The sequence below is a fragment of the Camellia sinensis genome, chromosome 5, assembly GCF_055761805.1.
Source record: "Camellia sinensis isolate YWXY chromosome 5, ASM5576180v1, whole genome shotgun sequence".
NCBI classification, from domain to species: domain Eukaryota; kingdom Viridiplantae; phylum Streptophyta; class Magnoliopsida; order Ericales; family Theaceae; genus Camellia; species Camellia sinensis.
In genome coordinates this window covers 29,779,484-29,787,481 of record NC_138965.1, presented here as the reverse complement: position 1 = coordinate 29,787,481, position 7,998 = coordinate 29,779,484, and positions in this window count along the sequence as shown.

The window sequence follows — 7,998 nt, the reverse complement described above, 5'->3', positions numbered from 1 at the left end:
CATCCAGCACAAGCCCTCGGCCACCGCCAACTCACCTTTTGTTGCCTCCATCCGCGACAAACCATTGCCTGCCAAATTCAAGATGCCTACCATTGACTCCTTCGATGGCACGACGGACCCAGTCGACCATCTGGAAACCTACCGCACCCTCATGGTCCTCCATGCCTTTCCTGATGAGATCATGTGCCGAGCTTTTCCAGTGACACTAAAGGGATCAGCTCGGCTGTGGTTTAGCCAGCTACCGGCGGAGTCCGTCTCCGCCTTTCAACACCTCAGTGACTCCTTCCTGAGCCATTTTATTGGAGCCCAGCGTCAGAGGCGCCCGGCCACCCAGCTCCTTAACATTCGTCAGACAGAGGGGGAGTCGCTCCGCAGCTTTGTCACCCGTTTCAATACCGAAGCCCTTCAAGTAGCAGAAAATGACGACAAGGTCATCCTCACCGCCTTTATGGCCGGCCTGCGGTCGTCTGACTTCCTCTTCTCCCTCTCCAAAAACCCCCCAACCACCATGGCAACCCTACTATCCAAAGCTCAGAAATACATGAATGCTGAAGACTCCCTGGCCGCTCGACAAGAGCCAACCCCTAAAAATCCGACTCCCAGAGAGAAGAGGAAAGACTCCGAGCCCAGAACCGCCCAGTATAATGACCACCCCCCCCGAACTGACCGATCGATTCCGACCCGACCGCCCGGTCGGTTCGAGCGGTACACCCCTCTCAACTCCCCTATGGATCACGTCCTAAACCAGATCCAGCGGGATTACCCCCTCAAATGGCCCCTACCGTCCCGAAGCCCTTCCACCCGGAAAGATCAGTCCAAATACTGCCGTTTCCACCAAGACCATGGCCATACCACCGACGAGTGCATTAACCTCAAAGACCAGATCGAGACCTTCATCCGCCAGGGCCGTCTCAGCCGATTCACAGACCCCCGACCCCCACAGCGACAAAGAACTGACCATCCCAGGAACAATCGCCGACGCACACCGCCCCGCAATCCAGACCCACCAAACGAAGGCCGCGATCGCCCCCCACCACGGCCTCGACCTCCGGGCAATCCCCCCCCACCAGTCGGCGAAATTAGAGTCATTTCAGGAGGCCTTGCTTGCGGGGGGCCATCCCGCTCCGCCCAGAAGGCAGAACTCAGAAAAATCAGACAAGGCTCAGACAAAGCAGTAATGACGGTGGACCGACCTCCCAAACAGTCAAAACAATGGATCGAACCCATCACCTTCACTGATACCGACTGTGCCGGAGTCCGTTACCCACACGATGACCCCCTTGTCATTTCCGCCACCCTCTCCAACTACAAAGTCAGACGAGTCCTCATAGACAACGGCAGCTCTTCGGACATCATCTTCCTCAATTGCTTCCGCCAACTCAAGGTTGGGGAAGAGAGCCTGTCCCCTCTCCAAACCCCTCTGGTCGGCTTCACCGGAGACCGAGTGACCTCCATCGGCTCCATCGATCTGCCTATCACCATCGGTGAGCACCCGCGGCAGACCACTAAGCTGCTCACCTTCCTCGTGGTCGACTGCCCCTCCGCTTACAACATCATCCTTGGCCGCACAGCCCTAAATACCTTCCAAGCCATCACTTCCACATACCATCTGGCCATGAAATTTCCCACCGACCTCGGCGTCGGAACCGTCAAAGGCGAACAAACCACAGCCAGGGAGTGTTATGTCGCCTCACTCAAAGAAGTCAAGCTAAAAGAGGCCATGATCATCGAAGGGCTTGACGTCCGAGACGAGGACGAGCTGGTCAGAGGTGAACCTGTAGAGGAACTTGTTGAAGTCAACATTGATCCCACCAATTCAATCAGAACTGCCAAGATCGGCAGCCAATTACCCGCTCAAGCCAAGGCCGACCTTACTGCCCTCTTAACCGAGCACAGAGATGTATTCGCCTGGACTCATTCTGACATGCCAGGCATCGACCCCTCCTTCATAACCCATCGCCTTAGCATCGAACCCCATTTTCGACCCCACCGCCAGAAACAGCGCATCTTCCATCCGGAGCGCAACACCCTTATAGCCGCCGAAGTTAACAAGCTCCTCGAGGCCCAATTCATCAGAAATGTGGACTATCCTAGGTGGTTGTCCAATGTGGTCCTCGTCCGAAAACACAATGGCAAATGGCGGCTTTGTGTCGACTACTCGGACTTGAACCGAGCATGTCCTAAAGACAGTTACCCCCTCCCTCGCATAGATCTGTTGGTCGACGCCACCGCCGGTCATCAAATGCTCAGCTTCATGGATGCCTTCTCTGGGTACAACCAAATCCTAATGCACACATCCGACCAGGAGCACACATCATTTATTACCGACCGCGGTACTTACCATTATCGGGTAATGCCGTTCGGATTGAAGAATGCTGGGGCCACTTATCAGCGGCTGGTTAACACCATCTTCCATCACCAAATAGGCCGGAATATGGAAGTCTACGTCGACGACATGCTAGTCAAAAGCAAATACTCCTCCGACCACCTCACTGATTTACGAGAAACCTTCACCACCCTGCGTAAGTACCAGATGAAGCTCAACCCAGAGAAGTGCGCGTTCGGTGTAGGATCTGGCAAATTTTTGGGCTTTATGGTCAGCCAACGCGGCATCGAAGCTAACCCTGAGAAGATCAAAGCCTTGGTCGAGATGCAGTCACCTCGGACGGTCAAAGAAGTTCAGAGGCTCACCGGCCGAGTGGCAGCCCTTAACCGCTTCATATCCCGCGCGACAGATAAGTGCTTGCCCTTCTTCAAAGTCCTTCGGCAGACCTTTGAATGGACAACTGAGTCCGAAGAGGCCTTCCAACAGTTAAAGCAATGCATGGCTAACCCCCCCTTCTCTCTCAAGCAATCACGGGAGAGCCTCTCTTTCTCTACCTAGCAGTATCAGAAACCGCAGTCAGTGCGGCTCTCCTCCGAGAAGATGGCTCAGTCCAACGACCGGTCTATTACATTAGCCGAGCTCTCAGGGGCGCGGAACAGAACTACCCCTTGCTGGAAAAACTATCCCTGGCCTTGGTCATTGCCTCTAGACGACTCCGCCCATACTTCCAAGCCCACTCCATAGTGGTCCTCACCGACCAGCCCCTGAAGAAGGTCATGCAGCAACCGGAACTCTCAGGCAGATTGATGCAGTGGTCAGTAGAACTCAGCCAGTTTGACATCTCTTACCGACCTCGGACAGCAATCAAAGGGCAAGCTATAGCTGATTTCATCATGGAATTCACTAAACCGACCCCGACCACCACACCCCCGCCCTTACCAACTCTAACAGAGCCAGAAGACCCTCATTCCTGGACCCTCAATGTCGATGGGTCGTCCCGAAGAGAAGGAAGCGGTGCCGGCATCATCCTCACCTCTCCTGAAGGCGGTCACTTCAAATGTGCCCTCCGTTTCCTGTTTGAAGCAAGCAACAATGAAGCCGAATATGAGGCATTATTAGCAGGACTCCGCCTCGCCAAGGACATAGGGGTCAGCCACCTCCGAGTCTTCAGCGACTCCCAACTCGTCGTCGGTCAAATGACGGGGGATTTTGACGCCAAGGACGATACGATGCGAGCCTACAGAGACCTGGCACTCCCTCTTGCTCGCCTCTTCAATACCTTCCACATCAAACATATTCCTCGGGCAGACAACTCCAAAGCAGACGAAATGGCTCAGCTGGCTTCAGCTGACCATCCTACTCTCAGCCATGACGTCCGCATAGAATACCTACACCACCCGGCCGTTTCACCGAGTCTACAAGCTATACAACACATTCAAAATGAACCTATCCCATGGGCATCCGACATCCTCCTATTCCTGACCACAGGAGCACTCCCAGAGGACCAGCAGCAGGCTTCCAAAGTCCGATCCCGAGCGTCCAATTACGTCATCATCGACGACATATTGTACAAACGCGGTTTCTCCCGGCCATACCTACGCTGCCTCAATCCAGCGCAAGCAACTTACGTAATGCAGGAAATCCATGAGGGGATTTGTGGCAATCACTCAGGAGGCAGGTCCCTTGCCCAGAAGGTACTCCGTACTGGGTATTTTTGGCCAACGCTCAGTCAGGATACGACTGATTTCGTGCTCAAATGCGACAAATGCCAACGCTTCGCCAACATCCCTCATGCTCCTCCTACAGAGTTAATCACACTCTGCAGTCCTTACCCGTTTGCCAAATGGGGGATTGACCTGGTCGGTCCCTTTCCCACCGGTCGAGGTCAGACCAAATTCGCAATCGTTGCCATCGATTACTTCACCAAGTGGGTCGAAGCTGAACCCCTTGCCACAATCACCGAGCGGAACACAACCAGGTTTATCTGGCAATCGATCATTTGCCGATTTGGCATCCCTCAAGCCATCATCTCTGACAATGGCAAACAATTCGATAACGCGAAGTACAGAAAATTTTGTGCAGATCTCCAGATCCAACCGTGCTTCTCCTCCCCCGGTCACCCCCAGGCAAACGGCCAAGTTGAAGTCACCAACCGTTCCCTTCTCAAAATCATCAAAACCAAGCTCGAAGCTGCTAAAGGCCTTTGGGCCGAGGAACTGCCCAATGTACTCTGGGCTTACCGAACCACTGCTCGCACCCCCACCGGCGAAACCCCTTTTCGTTTAACATATGGCGCTGAGGCGGTTATCCCGGTAGAGGTCGGCCTCCCCACTCCTAGGGTTTTACACCCGGATCTGGCCTCAGCCGAAGAGCTCCATCGAACACACCTCGATCTAATCGAAGAACTCAGAGAAACCGCTGCTGTCAGATTGGCTTCTTACCAGCAGAAAATGAGAACACACTACAACCGCCGAGTCCGACCTCGGGAATTCTCCGTCGGGGATCTTGTCTTACGAGAAGTGACTCTCGCCACAAAGAATCCAGCCGAGGGCAAACTGGCAGCCAAATGGGAGGGCCCCTACATCGTCAAAGCCCGACCACGACCAGGCACTTACCGACTCCAAGACATGGAAGGCCGAGACCTGCCCCATCCCTGGAATGCAGAACATCTGAAGCGTTACTATCAATAAGTTCATATTTTTATATTACCAATATTGTTGTATTCCCCTTTTTTTTATATATAAAGCAAATTCCGATTGCAGATCTACACTGTCATAATTCAAATGTTTGTATGACGATCCCAGCAACTCAAAACTTCACAACCTCGGCCAACCTCAGCACTTCAAAGCCTCGGCCAGTCCGAGCACTCAAAGCCTCGGCCAGTCCGAGCACTTCAAAGCCTCGGCCAGACCAAGCACTCAAAGCCTCGGCCAGTCCGAGCACTTCAAAGCCTCGACCAGTCCGAGCACTTCAAAGCCTCGGCCAGACCGAGCATTCAAAGCCTCGGCCAGTCCGAGCACTTCAAAGCCTCGGCCAGACCGAGCACTCAAAGCCTCGGCCAGACCGAGCACTCAAAGCCTCGGCCAGTCCGAGCACTTCAAAGCCTCGGCCAGACCGAGCATTCAAAGCCTCGGCCAGACCGAGCACGTCAGAGCCTCGGCCAGACCAAGCACTTCAAAGCCCCAGCTAGACTGAACACTCGACCAAGCACTCCAAAACCAAACAAGGCTACATCTTTTCACACTTGGTCACATTTTTAAACTTCCCCACAACACTTACTTACTCTTACCTTCATGTTTACACTCTCACTCGTCCGTTTTGAAACCTCCTCATAACACTTACCTTTTTCACATTCACTTTCAAATTTACACTTAACTGTCTAGCTACTACTTGTAACTTACCCTTTACCCTCATTTGTGGACTTTTACTGCACAAAATTTCTTACTCATTTTTACCGCACAAGGTTTTTATTCACTTTTGCTGCACAAATAGTCAGCTGCCAACAGACACAAAATAACATTCGTACACAAATTCATCTTAACCAAACTCTTCACGTATTTATTCATTCACTCATAGAATTACAATGTAAAAAAAAAAAAAAAAAAAAAAAAAAAAAACAATGCACAAAAATTACAATGTATACACTTAACCAAACCCCACAGAACACGCCCAGCTCTTCTTCTTCTTGGCTACTCTTCCTCGCTGGATGCTAAATCCTCTTCTTCAACGCCTTCGTCCAGGGGGGTCTGGGCCACATCATCTTCGCCGATTGTCACGCTACTCAGGTCCAAGTCTGGAAACAGCTCCTCAGCTCTACGCTTGAACATTTTCCAACCACTGTCCCAGTACTCGGCCATTTCATGCTTATAGCAGTCGGACTGCTGGAAGCTTTCAATCACCTCTGATTCTGTCCTACCTCCAGCAGTCTTCCTTGACAGGCCCAACCCCCCAGGCTCTTGACCAGCCAGACTCCTGGCGACAGCAGCATCCACCTCCATTTGAAATTCGGAGGACCCTTTATACTGCTCCACTGCTGCGACGCATAGATCAGGGTAGGCCGCCTTTTCAGACGCCGCCTTCGCCCTCTCCTCGTCCAGCTCCCTTTGCAGAGCCACCCTTCCAGCGGCTGCCGTCATCCTCTCCTCTTCCATCCCCTTCCTCAGACCCTCTAGCTCCGCCGCCATCTTCACCTTCTCCATCTCCCATTCCCTCAGAAGCCTCCCCTTGTCCTCCTCTGCTCTGGTGCGCTCCTCCCCCAGCTCCTTCAGCAGGTCTCCAATTCTGGAGTCCGCTTCATCCTTCTGCCTGACCAGCTCTTCATTGCTGGTCATAGCCTCCTCATGCCTCTCGACCGCCACCGCGCAGGCCTTCTCGGACTCTTCCAATTTTTTGTGCTCACCAGCCAGTTGGAACTCCAGTGACACAACCTTACGGCGTGTGTCCTCCAGTTCCAACTTGACTGCTGGCAGGTCGGCATAGGCAGTCTCCCAGTCGGCACTATCCTCCCTCAACTTGGCCAGCTGGACCCTGACCTCCTCAGCCTTCAACTTGGCGGCCCCAGCTTTCCTGAGAAGAGCCCCCGCTAAGGTAGTCACCTCCATTTGGGCGGAGCATAACCCCCTCAGCAGGTCGGCCTCACTATACCCAGATGCCGCGCGCAGAGCTCCTTCGTCCACAATCCTCACCAGGCGGTCGGCTCCCGCCCTGGCGGGGCCTTCTTCTCCCTCCATCCTCCCAGCTACCGCGCGCGCATGATAAATAGCCGTGGCCACACGAACCCCCCCTTCCTGGGGGTCGGGCCTCCCCTGAACCTGTTCCCTCCCGCTCGGCGCCGCCTCCCCCACCCCAGCCTCCGCTTGTACTGGTGGACCCACCTCCACAACCTCCACCGTTGGGATGATCTCCACTTCCTCTGGGGCGTCCTTTGCCGCAGACTCCTCTGCATCCGTTGGGGCCACCTTCGCCCTCTTGGCCCCAGACTCCTCTGCAGCCTCCTCTGGAGCCCCCCTCTTCTTCTTCTTCTCCTTCTTTTTCTTCATGACCGTCACAACCCCTCTGGCCTTTTCCTTTATAGGGTCTACAGGCGGCGGAAGCGGCTCAAAGCTACCCAAGTCTTTTTCCCCCAAAGGCCTAGGGCGCGGTCGGATCCTCTCCCGCGAGAGCGGTTCAGCCGGTCGACCCCTCTGCGCCTCTATCAACTTCGCGGCCTTGGCCATAATGGCTCGATCCTCCATCTCCTGTGCTCTTCTCCTCTCTTCCAACTCCCCCCGGTCGAGGTCTCCACCTTTCGGCTGCGGTCCCAACCCCGCCTCAAACAGTGCTGACGGCTGGACAAGATCGTCCCATCTGGCTTTCTCTCTCTCTCTCCACTCCCTCACTTTCTTCACCCTCTCTTCCGCCACCACCCCTAGCCTAGACTCCATCGACCGATTTGGCACCTTCCACATGGTGCGCACCCCCATCCCCCCATTAACTGACACGAAAAACCACCGTGGCCGCCACCCCTTGATCGACGTAGGCAGCCCCGCCACCAACCCCCTGCCCATCACTGCTTGTAGGGTGACCCACGTTTCTTGCTGCCCCGACGCTTTGTAACATGAGAAGAACTCGTCGATCGTCATGACCTCTCCTCCATTCGCCTTAGGCCACGCACTCGCACAAGCCATCAGAAT